The sequence below is a fragment of the Acanthochromis polyacanthus genome, chromosome 10, assembly GCF_021347895.1.
Source record: "Acanthochromis polyacanthus isolate Apoly-LR-REF ecotype Palm Island chromosome 10, KAUST_Apoly_ChrSc, whole genome shotgun sequence".
In the NCBI taxonomy this organism is placed as follows: Eukaryota; Metazoa; Chordata; class Actinopteri; family Pomacentridae; genus Acanthochromis; species Acanthochromis polyacanthus.
Window position 1 is genome coordinate 9,502,836 of NC_067122.1, and position 17,397 is coordinate 9,520,232.

Consider the following 17,397-nt stretch of genomic DNA (forward strand, 5'->3'; position numbering starts at 1 on the left):
TAAATTGGCCAGGTTGGCTTTTAGCAGCTCCAGGGTCAAAGCCCATTCATCTTATTAGACCGATGTATCCTTTTAGAGGCTTCAGCAGCAGGATTAGACAATAGAACAGCACCAGGGCATTAGATGACAGACCATTTGGCAAATAGGTTAGAGCAGTTTCCACCTATTGTCTTTTTCTACATTACCCAAAGGAGCTGTCTGCCGAGCTTTGCATGGCAGCTCTAAAGGTTGGAAAGAGAGATTTGCTCTATAGATAGGAAGCGGCTGAGTGACTGTCTGAAGAATACCTTTACAGGGGAAATATAGCAAAACAATATTGCCACATATGTCAATCCCGAATGTTGGAAAAGATTGTGCTTTCAGTCTTCCAGGTCTTTTGTGTTCGTTTAAAGGAGCACTAACTTTACAAAAGTGAATTCACTCATATCAGATAATATTTTTGCAGAACTTTGTATGAGTCTCTCATTTTTAAACTTTACCTTTTTTGTCTCATTACAAAACTCAGGTGTATACGTGAGATACAATATATATATGAGACCATATGTTAAATTCCCCACACAAGAACAATGTACATTAGTGAAAACATTATAGAAAACCTGGTGCACATCCACAACTCTGATCTTTACTGCAAGGCACTGATTACTCAAATGAAAAAAAAAAAAAAAATATATATATATATATATATAAACTTTCATGGGTGCTACTAACAATTATTATCCTTCTTTAGTCATTTAATTTGATTGGTCTATAAAGTGTCAAAGGATTGTGAAGAATATCCATAAAAATTTCTCTTTTAGTGCTTTGTCAAACAAATAGTCAAACACACAGTAAAGTATGACAGAGGAGCTAAAGCTGCAGCTGATAATGTTTTTTTTTTTTTTAAACGGGCTTAAAACGATACTTGCAAATGCATTTTCAGTGCAAACTTTATTAGCTCATTACCAAATTAACTGAGTCTCCATCCAGCTGGACTCGACAAAGTTTGATCTGACGCCTTGCTCATCTCTCTGGAATCATTTGGTATAAAGTGATCAGACCAGCCAGCTGGACAAACATGAGCTTTCTGTCTGCAGTTTGCGTATGTCATGTTACATGATATCTGGGTGCTGAAAATCTCGCATTTGTTGCCATTTGGAGCCGCCACTGTGCAAAGCTGCCCAGTGCAGATTTAAGACGAGTTAAACTGCCGTGTAAAGCAGTGTCACTGGTTTCTTGTCTACTTTAACTTCTAATGACGATGGGAATGAAAAAAAAGGAAAAGAACGCCGACGGGTGGGAGAAATTATTACTTCATTCAAAGAAAATAAAAGATGCTTAGTCAAGTGGAATCACATTGGAACAGAGAGCACTCTGCATTAATGTGTCCTTTCTGCTTTATTTAAACCTCGGTACAAACCGTGACTTAATGCATGATGACAGAAGTTGTCAAAACAGACATATTGACACTGTATTGAGTTGTTTATGTGAAACTGCTCGCTGACCCCCCCCTCCCCCAACTCCTCCAATGAAAGCTACGACCGCAACTCTTAGTCTTTCAATCATTATTGCAGTGCAGCCTTACGTCTAGTATATTTAATACATCTTTTTTTTTAAAAAAAAGCCCAAACGTGGTGTCAAGATGGCACTCGCAGTACTCCAGTAATTGGATGTCCACCCTCCCCCCCTCCTTGCTCCTCACTATTGTTGAGAGAAAAATGTGTTGGCTCTAATTTAAACTCAGCTTCTGACGCTCTTTGCTACGCTTACCAAAACCACTAAATTACATTGACATTTTTCACTATAATGGTGTTACTCTCTCCTTTTTTCTCTTAGTCTTTTTTGAAAAGATGCAGCACTGAGGGGTAATTTCAAATGAATTATAAAATGGTGATGATTAAAGTAATTTTTGACATAGGATTGGCTAAACTATTCTTTCCCTTAACTAGTTTTTCTGGACAAAAGAGATTCCCAGCCGTCCCCCTCCGGAGCCCACTGCTGCCTCAACAATTCCTGAAATCATAAAGATACTCTTTAATGGTCCAAACCACCTGTTTATTGCCCACCTCTGACCCTTTTCCATCGAGTTGCATTTTTGTTTTTCTTCTTAGGCTGCCTTTCACTGAAGCTGCTTGTTTTCAAATCACTTGAAGAAGCACTGAGGGACAGTCAGGCTTCAAGAGGAGTTTCTTGGAGTTTGCTCTTGAAAGAAGTATGAGGATGACATTTGGGACTTCATTAAAACAGCCTGAGAGAGAATTTTTCTTCCAGCCTCTGCTGCATGACACAATATATTTACCATGGCAAAAGAATATTACTCACAAATAATCCACTGCCACAGTCTGCCTCATGCAGAAGCCATTTTGCATCTTAGATAAAGTGGTGGCTGTGTGACTGATGACTCGCTCTGCAACATATTAAATCATCATGTCATTCTGTCCGGGTCTATCACATTTCGCCAGAACACAACATTCTTTGTCATTTATGTTTTAAGTGATGTTGGGTGCTTAGATTACATAGAAAAATGCTTTAATAATTGCTTTGAGGAATTCGATGAGGGTGTCTGCGGTCAGGACTAAACAGAAGTGCACCAAAGTAGAGATGCTGTCTTTGTCTTTTTATTTTTTTCCCCACTGTAATGGTTTATTTTGAGTGGGGACCGAGTTGCACAGCTGATCCGTTTTCTGCTGAGGATGTGACGCTTTTTCCACTGTAAAATAAAAAGAATTTTGAGCACATCATGGTAAAGTGGTGGCAGGGTATCTGTCTACTGTTCTTAATGGCTGAACCACCCGCGCTTACTTTCTCCCCTCCTTATAGTCTCCCAGGTAAAGCCACATGAAAGTACAATATAAGCTAGAAAATTGAACATTATGCTAATACATCCTGGGCGACAACTTCAGTTGTGCGGGTGAAGAGCTCTTAGATTATCTAGTAGCAGTAGCTTCTCTCCATTATACTTCATGAACAACATTCATTTCACCACTGACTGCTTACCAGGGTGGGCTATATTCTCTCCATCATTTAGTTTGTAGATGTTAGTGTTATATGCACCAGGTGCGGGCTGACAACTAAATGAATAATGTGTCTGGTGGAGGGGAAACTCAGTCAGGGGAAGCCCATTCCCTGGACTCTCCATTAATATCACAGTCCAGTCTTTCAGGGGATACTGCTGACATTTTGCTCTCTGTGTAATAGAGACCTAACCTTTAAGCACTGTAAGAAAGAAGTCATTTTTCATAATCCACTGTCCATTTTAGAGAATTCCCCAACTACTTCCTCCTATGCATCTGTCCTTATTTCCCTCCTATTGTTTTATATTTCTTCTTATTTCCTTTTAGGAATGTGCAGCAGTCATCATTTCTTATTTTTTGTCAGGGTACAAATGTTTGAAATGAAAGTTGCTCAACCGAAACTGCAGTTCCTTCATGCTTTGGCCCCCCAAAAATACAGTATCTGTTGCTGAATTTTGTACAATTAGTGTGACAGATGTACAGTGTGAGCCAGGCCATAGTTGAGGACTTGGATGGATGATCAGAGTGCACATTTTGTTGTGTCCAAGTCTGCCTTAATTCCTCAAATCCAGACTCAAGTGTTAAGCCACCAAGAAAAACTGGCAGATCCCTTGTGTCCTTCTTGAAGCTGAGTGGGCTGAAGGAAAGTCATTGTTTCAGCAGCCGGTAATGATGATTAGCCACAATCTGGGGGATCGACTGCACATCGGTCAAATGCGTCGACATCCTCAAAGGGAGAGATGGTCCACTGTCCTAGGCTCGCATACTGAGCAGATTGATTGTGTTTCCTGCAGAGATTTAGGGGAAATCTTTGATGTGTGCATGGTAATAATGTGGCCTGCCTCTGACTTGAAGAACCGGAGCTCTTTAACATATTCTAATAAAAAGCTCAACAGAAAGGGTAATTTGGCTTTTTGATACCATAAAAGACTATAAATATACATACTGATTGGGTGTCATTTTATCTCTTATTACTATCTCTTTACAGCTTTAGAAGTTCTTGGCCCATTTCACACTCTAAGACAAGTGCACATTTTCATGAGAGCTCTGCTGTTAGCCACAAATTATAACTCTTCGGCTGTGTCGTGAGGTTTCCGTCTGAGTCACTTGCCCTCTAACTTAAGCTTAGTAGGCGCAGGAACAGATGCAGACTTAAAATAATAATCATTTCTAAACAAAAGTAAAAGGAATTGCAAAGAATACATTCACCACTCAGTACCGGGGCAATTACATTTCGTCAGTGCATTTGTTACGGTGGCTACATGTGATCATAATGTGGTAATTGGATAGCTCATTTATTTTGCTTAGGTCTAACTCGAGGTCTCCATGCTGAAATTAATTTTGCACGGAAACCTACTTTTGACATGATCAATGATTCGCTCTATGGTTTCAGCTTTTTGCTGCGTATATTAGGGGGAGCACATACCGACATTTCACGGAAAAAGAAAATAAAAAAACCTAAATTTTAATCACAGTTTGTGTAATTAAAACCCACAAGATTCCAAAGACCAGCAGCACCCACTGGCACTATGCTTGGATATATTCTGCTCATTTGTTCTGACTTTACTGGAAATAGCCTTTATTATAGAAACAATGATAGAATCCAGTAAATCAGGGGAAAAGTATAGGGTGTAGTGTTGCCATCAATAATAGATTGGAAACAAGTCGGCACTGATGGAACCTGAGGCCTTTCCTTTGTGGAGGTCTTAGTGCCGTAGCGATGCATGTGAATAATGCATGGTCCCAGATAGACTTCAGCTCCCTCTCTAGCCCTTCCACTCACTGGCTTCCTAGCTTGCAGGCTGGTGCGGCACTTTTCCCCAGCAGTGATTGGCTGTGCCTTGAGGGCAGTGGAGGAGATGGGAAATCACCGGCCCCATTTAGCCATGCTGTGCTAGCTGCCTTGGCGCCCCACTGTTCAGACCTTTGTGTCTGCTGCTGGCACTCGACATTAGGACCTCTGGTTAACTTTGGTCGGGGATGCAGTGGCACAGAGCTGTCATTTGGATACTTATTATCGCCCCAGACTTTTTTGAAAGGTAAATCTACTGCACAGCTGCACTCCCAAGGTTCTTTTTCTGTTTTTTCACCCCTTTCTTTTCCCCCGACAGAGCAGCCATTGTGATTGGCAGTAATGCTGTATCGCAGTTCTGCCACAATCAGTTGTTGCTTCTGCTTCCTCCTCGATGCTTCTCGCCCCAATCCCCTCCACCAACCCACCCACCGTCTCTCTTTTCACTGTCTCCTTTTTTTTCCCCTGCTCCTTCTTCTTCTGCTAGCTTTGTTTCACACACTGACGTATGGTGCGGGTGTGGGAAGCATCCGCCACGTTCTCAATGATCCAGCCTTGAGAACCGAGAGGGCTCTCAGCGTCCTCTCACCCAGGGGTCTCGGTGGGGAGTCCGCTGAAGCTGGGCACCCAGTCCAGCCCCCCATGGAGTGAGAGCCAGGCCACGGCACCACATAATCCATATTCTAAAGGCCAGCTGGACTGAAACCATAGTGCACAAGAAGAGCAAAGAGACCTGCCACCCCCGCCCACATCCCACTCCCCAGTAACTGAGTACCTCAGACAGCTTTGGCATGTCAAAATTGAAACTGGGCTGAATAGCCACCATTTAGCAACAGCTCTTTAGTGGGAATAAGAGTCCGTTTTCCCCCTTCAGCTGGAGAATTAAGCATATTATGTGAAGAAAATCCTGGCCCATTTCCCATATTGTTTACTCGGGTAAAATTTACTGCAGCATCTTTGCCAGTGCGGATACCATTTTTTTTTTCCCCTCCTCCGCCCGCCCTCATTGTTAGCGCATGGTGCTGTAGTGAAAATGAGCCACATGGCTGTAGGTAGGGTTAGTATCTCGGGGCTTTTGTTGGTAAACCTGCTTTGACAGGAGTTGAATAAATGTAGACGGGTGACTGTCAAAAGGCAGCTTTTTCTACAGATTGATATTTATTCCTTGAACAGTCGAAATCCAAGCCCACCATTTTCTCAGTCGCCCCAATTACTGTGTTCCTAACCAAATCCTCTGTACACATTTATACAGTACACTGAATTCCCATTCTGCTCGGTTTTCTGTTACAAACAACGCGACAAAACATGCACAAATACTGTATTGAATTTCAGCTCTGTTGTCGGGTATCGCTAAAGAATACAGCGTTTAAATCTGCTAATTGAGCATTTATCTTGTTATAGAATATTGTTAATAAGGCATTAACTTGCACACGTGACTGTGTCTACTTTTAATTCTATCACCTCACTAAGGCACACCCAGTGGGATTTCTAATGAGGCCGTTCGTTATTCCCTAAAGAATTAAAATCGACATCATCTCCAAGGTGTTCGAAAGTGACTAATAGAAATGCTTCCATCTTAAAATAGCCTGTCCTACACTGGGTCTCAAATACCTTTTCTTCAGGACGGATGATGAATATAATAATTTGGGCCACTCGATACGAATTTCACTCAAGCCGTACGGAACTGGGGCACTCCTTGATTACAAGGGCCGCAGTACAAACTCCAAATATATTTCCCCACTTGAGCCCACAGGCGTGACCAAGCTCTTTGAGTCAATGTGTGGTTGCAGTGGGAAAATGTCAAAGAAGCGCTCCCTTGTTCTCAACCCCAGAGGCATCACTTTTGATGTCCACCTTCAAAGGAGTCTTATCAGTCCTTTGCTGTTTTAGTTGTTGATCATTAATGCAAGCAGATTATTACAGGCTGCTGTGCCCACATGATAATTTCAAAAATGAAATGCCCAATTGATTTTGATAGAAGATATGATGTACTGCTGAACTGTGTGACTTTTTACATTCCTCGATCAGAAGAGGGAGTTTATTGAGTGAAGGAATTTTAAGACAGCAACAGTTTTCCATATGCATGACATGATTACACATTACTTAGTTCTGTAAAGATTTAGAACTTATGCTTTAAGTGCAAATAAACAGATAGGGACATTGGAAGAAATAATAAATCACTGAATAAGGGAAAAAGTGCAACAAAAAAAATTAGAAATTAGTCGAGTCTTTGTGGCTTTCATTTGTAAATTATGTGAAAGAAATTACAGAATCATTTATCTTCACATTTTTGTAGAATTTGAAATATGTATTCATTTAGTTTGGAAATACATTGGCATTAGAAGACTGTCTGGTCTCACAAATTGCCACCGATGCGAGAGGGCACTATTATTTGATTTTTCAATTGGGAGAACAAGACGTTGCAATTTCCCGCTAGCATATCTGCTAACACAATCAGCCAAGATGTTCAACCACTTATTGATCCAAATGCTCTGCAATTACGGGGGGGCAATCCTATAGATTTTATACATAAAGTTCTTGTCATGATGATCAGTCTGTGAAAACAGCTTCATTTGTGGCTCTGCAGGACCTTTGCAACAAAATACGAAATTGCCCTGATGGCAAGAGGGCCATCGTAGTTTGGGCTGTAGATTCAACACCAGCACAAAGCCTGTTATAAACTGGAGGTTTGGAGTTCAGAATGGAAGAAGGGTCTAATGAAAGACACTATTCAGTTGCATTTTGGGAAATACAAGATGCTATATTTTTCAAGTTTGGTGTTTGAATACATTCTCCTTGGCACTACAGTTTTTATTATTCTTTAAGTTTTTTGGTCCGTCTTTTGTCAGACGTCCATCTTAAGTTATAGCGCTGACTTGTGTTGAAACTTGGTTTTGTTTCCATCAGAAATCTCGGTCGAGTGACCTCAAATTTTTATTCTTATTAGATATGTATTTTTAGCAATTTGTGAGTTAAATTTCGATAAAATTTGAGTTCACTTTGTGAATTTGTAAAGCCTAATACGGAAAAATGTACTTACTCATAGCTTCTCTCAAGACCTTTTAGATATATGCATTCTAGACACTTTTCGGCATCACTAATAGAGGGCAGAGTTTGACGAAACGTGCAGAGCTGGAAATGAGTGAGATCAACTCTTGGACCTTGAAGCAAAAGAATCGCCTCTCTTTTTGGCAATAATAAATCTGCTGCGCTTGTATTATTCAGTCAGTGTATACGTTCATTACAATTGGCAGATTGCAATCAAAATCAAGAAGCTATGCAGCCATTTTTTTTCCATATAGGTGCATAGCATAGAAAAATGCATAGCATGGGGGTAGCCAATAAAAAATAAGTCACCTTGTCCCGTCAAGGGACACTGTGATACTGTTGATTAGTATTCATACGTCTCTTTACATTGGCTACGTCAATGAATACGATCTTTTGATAAGCTATGAGGAGGCGACCATTTCCAGTTCACAGAGGACTGCATGAAATCAACAATTTCATTTGATTAGGAACCACGGTTTGTGAAGGCATGTCTTATAGCAAAACATTTAGCCCTATTTTTTTAAAAGACTGTCAAAAATGAAAAAACAAAACATGAACAAGGACAACTCAGCCACCAAGAGAGGGTCAAAACAAGGATAGGAAGCTTTAGCTCTCGTCCTCATGTTGACAGAACGAGTGTAAAAGTGTAGCATTATAAATTATTTTCTAGTGTCCTGGTTTTTTCACATGCACAAACTCATCTGCAGTCAAAATAGCCGGGCATGTGACAGGAGCATTTAGATGGTGAATGTGGCTTCCATACAGCTCCCGTCTGCAGCAGCATGAATCACATTCACGTCAATGTATGTCGCAGCGAGCTTAAGATATCACGAAATATTAAATTAATAAAGCAGACAGAGGATATCCATTACGTGTGTCAGCAAAACAAAGATAAATTGCGCGTTTTGCTTGATTAATCAAATGATGTCAAACTGAAGGAGAGCCATTTAAAAGTGGCACGGGGAGGTCTGCACGCAGCAACTCCGCAGCACTCTCCGTCATGAATTCGCATCAACGTTTCATGTCAAAGCCCATCACTTGGCTCGATAATCTTTTTTGGATACCATTCCAGATTTTTTTTTTTTGCGTGTTTATAAAGGGAGGCTGCCTACCTCTCCCTCCCTCCCTGTTCGCTTCTCTTCTGCCGCTGCTTCTTTTGAGGGGTAAACACACACGCAAAGCTCCTCAGCCTATCATCTGTGACCGCCGCTACAGCCAGACAGCGTAACACGATCCATGATAGAGTGGTGCAAATCTCCCAGCGCTTTCGTCTACCATCTCACGCAAGGAGGGGGGGGAGAAGCCCATGAGATAGGTTGAGTTAAAAAAAAAAAGAAAGGAAAAAAGGAAAGAAGAAAGAGAAGGAGGAGGTGGTTGAGAGCTGGTGGAGAGTGCGGCAGCGGTGGCTGGCAACTAGAACGATGCTGGTGTGACTTTCCAGTCCACTAGGTTTTAACCCTTTTGACATCGCTTGAGTGCCATCCATGTGTCAGTGTGATAATGTTCCTGTGCAGTGTGTAGCTCGTGTAGCGACGCTGGGAAGAGGAGGAGATCCAGAGCATTTGTAAATCCAATACAAAGCAGCATCGCAGCCTGAGAAGTGGACCTTGTTACAGTAAAGCCTCAGAGGAGGGAATTGCTACAGACATTCTTTAAAGGTAACACACCAAGTTCTTTGTAATTCCTTGATAAAAAACTATTTAAAAAAAAAATGCTTCAAATTCTAATCTGTTTGCCACTCCTGTGGCCAATTACTGTATTATTTCAGTGTATTTGCTTTTTTTCTGGACATCTGTGCTGACAAATCTGGAGTTGAACATGAATCGCTTCTGTCAACAACTTGGATGTGGCGAAATAATGTTTAATGCATTGCGAGGGCTGTGTGCTGGCTGCTCTTCTCGTAGCCTGGGCCTTATTGTTACTGCAGGAATCTACAGTCTATTGTATTCCTTTCAATCCCCTTGTGGATCTTCTTTTTATGAGGGGGCGGTGTGTGTTGTGTTTAAAATGGTACTGCAGCCTAACACGTGTAAATTGATAATAGAGCATCCTGCACTTGCCTGGAAATCATGGGGAAGAGGCTGGGAAATATTTGCATTATTGAATAAGTGAGGGCACATTTTGGACTGGAGCAGGGTCGGGTTACTCTGTGGTCACCTAGAAAACATTTTCGTCAGGGGTTTTGTGGTGAATTTAATTGCTGTTTTACATGAATTATTATTTCTCACACAGCATCAGTAGTACCACTTGATTATGTGGAGCAAATGGAGGCAGAGGGGTATTTTAATATTGTATGAAACACAATATTAGAGAATATTGCCTTAAGCTTTCTAAACTGCATCAGAGCGATAAGATTGTATTTCTTGGCTCATGCTCCAAATGAAGCTGCTTCTCCTTTTGGAATTCTCCCCTTGTTTCCCTGCTTAACATGACATCTGTGGAGTGTTAAAGGTAATGTATGCAACGAGGGCACCCTAGGTGTTGCTTTTTGGGTGTTGACCCGCCTTTGATTAATCATTTTGGGTTGACGTCATGGCCTCGGAGACAGAGATGGATTGAAGTGCTTAGCAGACCAATAGCTACAAAGACAAAGAGTAATTGGTGTGTAGCAAGTGGTGGCCAATGTAAGCAGAGCAGATGCATCAACAGAGGAATAAGTCTGAGTGCTGCAAAGGGTCATACAGTGGCAGTCCCACATACATTCACAGGTGACAGGTAAATATGAGCAGGTAAATGCAATGAGCCTTTCCTCTACGGGCGATGCATCTTATGAGGTATCACAGTGAATTATTCCCCAGGCCATGAGGTGAGTCGCCGAGCAAGGCAGATATGTTTTTACCCATCTGAATGAGTGAGACGTAATTAATCGCACCGTATATTTATTTGCTCATTTTAGCACCAAGCAGTTTTGTCATTTCAAAGCTGCAGCCTCATGGTGGTATTTTTCTTGCTATAGCTGGGTTTTGGCCACAGTCGCGTGTGCAGCAGTGCGTTGGAGTAATTGAGGGGGTGGGCATGGTGCTGAGGAGGTGGGTTTATTGTGATCCAGCCATCTTCATATGTGTCAGCGGTAATTACATAGAAAAAATGGGCTTGTGTCCCCGGAGAAGGAGGCAGTTGCACTTCTATACATTCTGAGTGGCACGCGCTGGAGGAGAGGTAAAGTTTTAATGGCAACAGTCACCACATGTGCAATCAGAAATGGAATGATGATAACTTGAGCATCATAAATCATAATGGACTATCAATACTTTGCACAGGCTCGCTTTTGATTCATGAGGTTTTCTCAGTGGACGACAGCTGCTCGGCACTCGCATTAACAGCGAGGTCTGAGCAATTTTTGTTTTAATTTTCTTATCTCATGTTTCACCAGGCAGCTCTGCCATTCTTATTCTCCTTTTAGTCTTACTGGCAAACACACGTCAGGACTTCAGGGCCAGGGAGAGCCTTAGCCAACAAAGGCTTTGGTGCATTATGATGTGGTTTCAGGACGAACTGCTCCATAATTTATGTAATGAAAGGATGAACTGTTGTTTAATTTATGTAATATGTGAATGAGGAGTTTGTTCTTGGGCAGAGCTCAGTCGCTCCATGTGGACCTCCGAAATTATGTCTGGTTCAGCTGAAATCCGATTAAGAAGCACATCAGCAGCTTCAAATCTCAAAACTAAACCCCACCACGAATCACGCAAAAATGCTTTTTATTTATTTTTAATCCCTAAATTCCCATCATCTTATTTTTTTGTGCATAAAAATTGAGTCAAAGTGCCTTAAAGTTGAGCATAATTAAACAAGTGTCAACATTTATTTTATTTTACTTATTTTAATTAGAAAATTATAATTATTATTACTGCTGAGCACAATTTCTTCGAAAACAATGTCCCTAAATGCGACATAAATGCATACTAAAAGCATGAGTGTGCCTTACACATTCTACTCACACAGTGTATGCACTCATTAAATTACCAGGTGGGTGATTGAGTGATTGATTGAAAAGAATAAAAGTGTTTGCACCTGATTCCCCGGGGGACAAAGCTGGCATTATTTCTTCCTACATTATCTTCACATCCACATCTAAAACAATCTTAATAAGGTTTTTGGAAAGCATGTGAGTGTGAAATTGTTCGCGGAGTGATGTCATCTGGGAGACAGTGAACCCTTGTTTTTAATTAAAACGAAGTCAAATAATGTGGATGAAAAATCAGCACACCTGAAAGCGCCAGCCAGTGTCTATTGGGGAAAGTTAATTAAAGTATGAAATTTAATTGCAATGGAAAACTTAAATGTTAAAAGAAGAGTTTATTTGGAGATATATAATAAAAATTTGATCTAAAATACAGATCTGACCTTGTTAACTTTGTTGGATAATGAGAAGAGTGATTGTTATTCCTATTAATGTAAGCATTGTGATAACGAAGCAGCTGTGAAATGCGCTGGTGGTTAAATGCTCTTAGAGGAAAAAACTCGACTGTCAAACCCTCAAACTAAACACAGGCTGAAGGCTGAATGCGATTTAAAACTTCAAGGTCGGACATGTACAGTGTGCAGCTTCTCACGGCTGAAAACGTATTTGAAAACAGAAAAAGTAAATGTACTGCCAGATGTAATTACGTCCATGAATCATATTGATCTGAAAAGTAACTGTTGCGGTAGCTTTTTATATGTCACTGTCAGTAACAGAAACACAATAGACGCCTTTATGATGCTAACTGACTGAATCATTGGCACATTTATTCATTTATATCGTGTTTCCATTTCCATCCTGGGAAAATAATAGCACCTATCATCCTAACATTTGTTACTAAATATCAGCAAATTCATATCTATAAAACTTTTACTATATTTTACAAGGTTGAATTGGAATTAGATTTAACCTACAGCCAGTACAATAAACTTACTCTGCTGAAATAAATATTAGTAATATTTTTGCTTAATTTACAGAGGAAGAAAGAAGATCTAAATAACATAAACTGGCATTAACAAAGTAATTTAAATGTGTACTCACTGCAGCATACCACAGCTGCTCAGTGTTTAAAAGCTTAACTGACATATTATGCAGACTATCGCAAACTCTTCGCTGTTATGAAAATGCATCACAATGGCAAAACTGTGGCAAAATTTGACTCGTATAGTTTGCTCTCAGTTGGATTGATATGTGGACAAGACCTGCAGAGCTCTGAATGCTTCCAAAAGTCCTTTTGGTTAGGATATTCTGCATTTTAATAATTGACCTTTAAATGCTGTGTATTAGAAGTTTGTGCCAGTTTTATTTATTGAACAGTGTGGCAGCACTATTAAAAATAAAAGGAAAAACTTTCTTCAAAATCCAGGCAAAAAAATAAATAAAAAAATCCACAGCAAAAAAAAAAAAGTTTAGGATGTCTTATGTTGCCCAGAATTTTCAACCATCTATGTTTGTACTTAGAAGTTGTTCATGACACACAACTGCACATGTGGTTGTCTGGCTGTTGTGACCAGAATTCAAAAGATAACGATCATCCTTACCTCATGTAATGGTGATGGGGACGGGCCGGAGCCCCTGTTACTCAGCTGTTTACTGCGGACATTTATGGGTATCATTATCCAAACGGTGATGCCAGTGGGTGGCTACCAGAGCTGGAGGTGAAATAAGCCATTTAGCAGCTTTATGATAGCATCCCCGGCCCTCGCTGTTTTCACATCCAGGGTCAAAGCTTAGCAGCCATCTAATCTCCCTCAGTCTCACAGCTTTCATTAGCGTGTCAGTTGATCAATCAAGGCTGCTGCCAGTGCCAAAGTTTGATGCATTTTTAGATGAAAGAACATAACCGTAATACTTAGATCATCATCGCTGTTTGCAGGTTCCCTTCAAGTCTAATTTAATTGAAATTTTATACGAATTCGGATAATCATGACACACAGTTGACATAGCCGCAAGATAATTTTTTATGGTTTGGCTGCAGACACATAATTGAATATATGTCAACACAGGAAAGACAGAACTGCCAATTCATTAGTGCTTGTCATACATCATTCAGCCACAACATTAAAACCACACTGCCTGATATTGTCCTCGATTCGACTCACATCTGGGGAATGTGGAGGAAAACTTAACACCTTCAACTTTTTTTTTTTAATGTTCTTCAAACCGTTTTTGAACATTTTTTGCAATGCGGCTGCTCAGAGAGGACTCTGCCATCAGGGAATACTGTTGCCATGAAGGGATGTGCAAAAATGTTTAGGTTTCCAAGGTTTCCTAGCAGAACATCGCCCAGAGCATCGCAGTGCCTTCACTGGCTTATTTTTCTAGCCATAGTGTATCCTGCTGTTCCCCCCCCAGGTAAATGGTGCACAGCCATTCATGCGACAAAAAAATTAAAAAAACGTGATTCACACTACAGTAGCTTCTTTCATTGCTTTATGGTCCGTTTTGAATGCTCGCATGCCCATCATAGGAGCTTTTGGTGGTCACTTTTGGTCTGCCTGTGGGAACAATCTACAAGACCAGCTGCTTCGGAGGGACTCAGCTGTCTAGCCAAAGACCAATTATTCCCCTTTAGAAATTCACTTCACTTAGACCTATATGTTTTCCGATTTTTTTCCTCACTACATTACATCTACTTAATAAACTGACTATGCATTTGCCTCCTAGTATATCCCTCCCCCTGGCAGGTGCTATTGTAACGAGATAATTAATGATGTTCACTTTATCTGTCGGTGGTTTTAATGCTGGCCTGATGGATGTATATTTCGAAGTAGTGACATGGTTAAATAGCCGAAACATTGATTACAACAAGGTGGCATTGTTAAATAAAAATGATTTGTGATAGGATATTGAAATACAAACTGTTAGTCCTTATGGAATCATAAAATATTTCCGACAGATTTGTGCATTCTCCCTTTAGAGAGAGACAGTCAGCTGGTTTCATCTGCAAAATACCAGCTTATCATCACATCTGCATACAATAGGACATGTCATAAATCCTTGGCCCCTCCTTTTATCTGCCCTCGCTTCTTCCATAATCAGGGCATTGGATGGGAACAGAGGCAAAGAGTAGCTTTTTATCCCTCAATAAAAGGCCACTTAGGCAGATAGTTCTCCCCAAACTCATCAGCTTTGGTCTTTTTTTTTTTCCTGGCAGCACATGAAGGAATTTGTGGAAGAGGGCAAACATTCCATCTAATTAAGGATACCTTTCATATAAGCTCACCTCTCTCCTCCGTAATTTCTCTTTTCGCCTATTCCTCCCACCTCTCTTTCTCCCCTGCCCCCCCTCTCTCCTTCTGTCTTTTCTCTTTCTTATCATCCATCATAGGAAGCCCAAAGGTGCCCTTTGCAGTTACTGTACCTTTTTGGTTAGCTCTTGATGCCTTTTGAAATCATTGGCTTACCCACGCTTTGATGTTGCCTTCAAATGGGTACTAAGCAAAACTTTGAAGTCGCGACCTAGATGTGGCCAAGAATGTCGAATCACTGCAATAACTCAACAGCTCACAAATTTTTTTGTTTGCAAACAGTGAGTGCTGCACATCATTAATGTGCTGTATGATTTGACTGGCAGCATCTTGAAGGAGTTTTTCAGGAATCAGCACTATTTGTTTTGAAAAGTGAACGGGAGAGAACGAGTGCTCTGTCTGACTTTGTTCTATTTCTGGGAATGGCTGCTGGAGGATTACTGCAAGTGGCAGAGTATTCATTATTTAGATGGCAGTAGCAGCGCAGGGGATGGGGTGGTTTCATAAACCACTTGACTATGACATGTGTGCTGCTATACTAGACGCAAAGACTTAAAAAAAAAAAGTTTCACCTCCAAAATGTTTTCTCCTAGCGAGGGCACTTGTAGCAGCTCTCTGCCAGAGACGGTTGAGACAGTCGACACTAACTGAAACTGATGGAGCAAACTCTGATTGATGGAGTTAATGGATGAAATCGTTACGAGTTCTCCGGGATTGCTCTCTGTATAGGCCTTGAAAGTCACGAAGCGTTCATCCAGCTGTTTCATGGTGCATGTCAGATGTGGTATTATAGTTTTAAATACAGCATCTTTGCTGCTTGTTATTGCATTCAAAATGACTGAGTTGAATATATGCAGCAGGAAATCTTTCGCAGTGCCTGGCTGATTATGAAATAATGACAGCTTTGTCTGCTCGCCTGGCTCTGTATTTCTTCAAAAAGATGACTGAAGATATCAGCAGCGACATTTTGAAATGGCCTAAGAGAAAAATGTGAATCTGAAGTGAGAAAGCCGTGACAGTTAAGTGCTCCAAAGCAGAACCTGCCGCTCCTTGCAAATGTGGTGGGAAACTGGCGAGGAATTTCTCCCTAGCCTAACAGTGGCATCTCTATTGACTGAAGTGTTTACCCTGACAGTCTTCAGCCCGGACATGCAGAGGGTCCCGCCACTGTGATTAATGCACTGCCATGCCGCCATGGTGGAGGATGTCTCTCGGCGGTCTCCTTCCCCTTTCCAGTACTCCTCCCTGATATTTCACTAATGTGACTCGACAATAAAGAGATTGATAGTGATCATTATGCTGCTCTCAAAGAGTAATGTCACTTCCCAGCATGATCCAGCCAGCATCTAATCCAACTACTGCTGTGGGTAGCATATGAGAAGTGGCGTTGCATATTGCTACTGTACATACAAGCGGCTACAACAGCGTTATGTTAAACCAGAACCAGTGACATTTCAGAATCACCTCCTCCTGCTGTTATCGCAAACTCCTGAAGCCCTGTTTGAATATTTAGCGCTGCATACATTGCCTCAGGATGGCTCTCACTAACTGAGCAACTTGACACTGCAAGTATTATCACGGAAAACAAGGGAATCAGGCTCTTACCTCAACGCTTGGCGGGCTATATCACCATTTCCCCAGTAGTCCCTTTACAAATAAAAGGTGTAAGGGTCATTCATTTGATTCCCCCGCTCTAAGTCTTTACAGCGAGGTTGATTTGTTTATCTGTATGTGTTTAGCCCCTGGCCCCAATCTTCTGAGAGAGAAAGAGGTTTAGCATTTAAATTGGTTGATCCACCGCACGTTTGTTAAACCTGTTTTTAAAGCATTACATTGATGAAAAGCAGACGCTAATCCCTGCGGGTGTGCGACCTTATCTGACTAAACACCTGACAATGAGATTCCATTGTCACTCTGGGAACACAAAGACTCTCCGTAAACGTGTCTTGTATTGACCTTTACCGCTGAACGCTACTGTAGCCGCGGGTTAGTTTCACTACAGGTATGATTTGCAGCATGAAGTTTGGAGCATGGAGACTGTTGTTTTCCACTGCTGGGCCCTTGTGCCGAAGGAAACTTTAAAGTCTTCCGAACTCCGCACTCCTCAGGAAGTTGTACACCGCTGTTATCTTGTCTGCCAAACATTCGCTACAGTAAGTCCTTGGTGTCAGTGTCCAGACCTGACTGAAGAGACTGCAGTGGCATACTAGCTTTCACAGGTAATCCCGGAATCTCCTGTATGCATTTCTCTTCTGCTTATATTCACATGAACTGATCCTCTTGTATCACACTTCCCATTGCATATTTAGCCAGACAAGACATTTAGTCAATATTGTTACCTATGAATATGTA

General features: G+C 41.1%; 1 protein-coding gene across 5 annotated transcripts in view; it reads left to right on the forward strand.

Annotated features, from left to right (window-relative positions):
- si:dkey-237h12.3 (teneurin-3) overlaps nt 1-17,397 on the forward strand; it is a 136,522-nt gene that overhangs the window by 26,909 nt on the left and 92,216 nt on the right. Inside the window, exon 1 of one of the 5 annotated variants that reach the window (XM_051954299.1) lies at nt 9,011-9,488. The exons of the other annotated variants lie outside the window; for them this stretch is intronic. The gene's annotated coding sequence lies outside the window, so the exon portion shown is untranslated. Of the gene's footprint in view, nt 1-9,010; nt 9,489-17,397 lie in introns of those variants that run through there. 5 annotated transcript variants of the gene reach the window in all.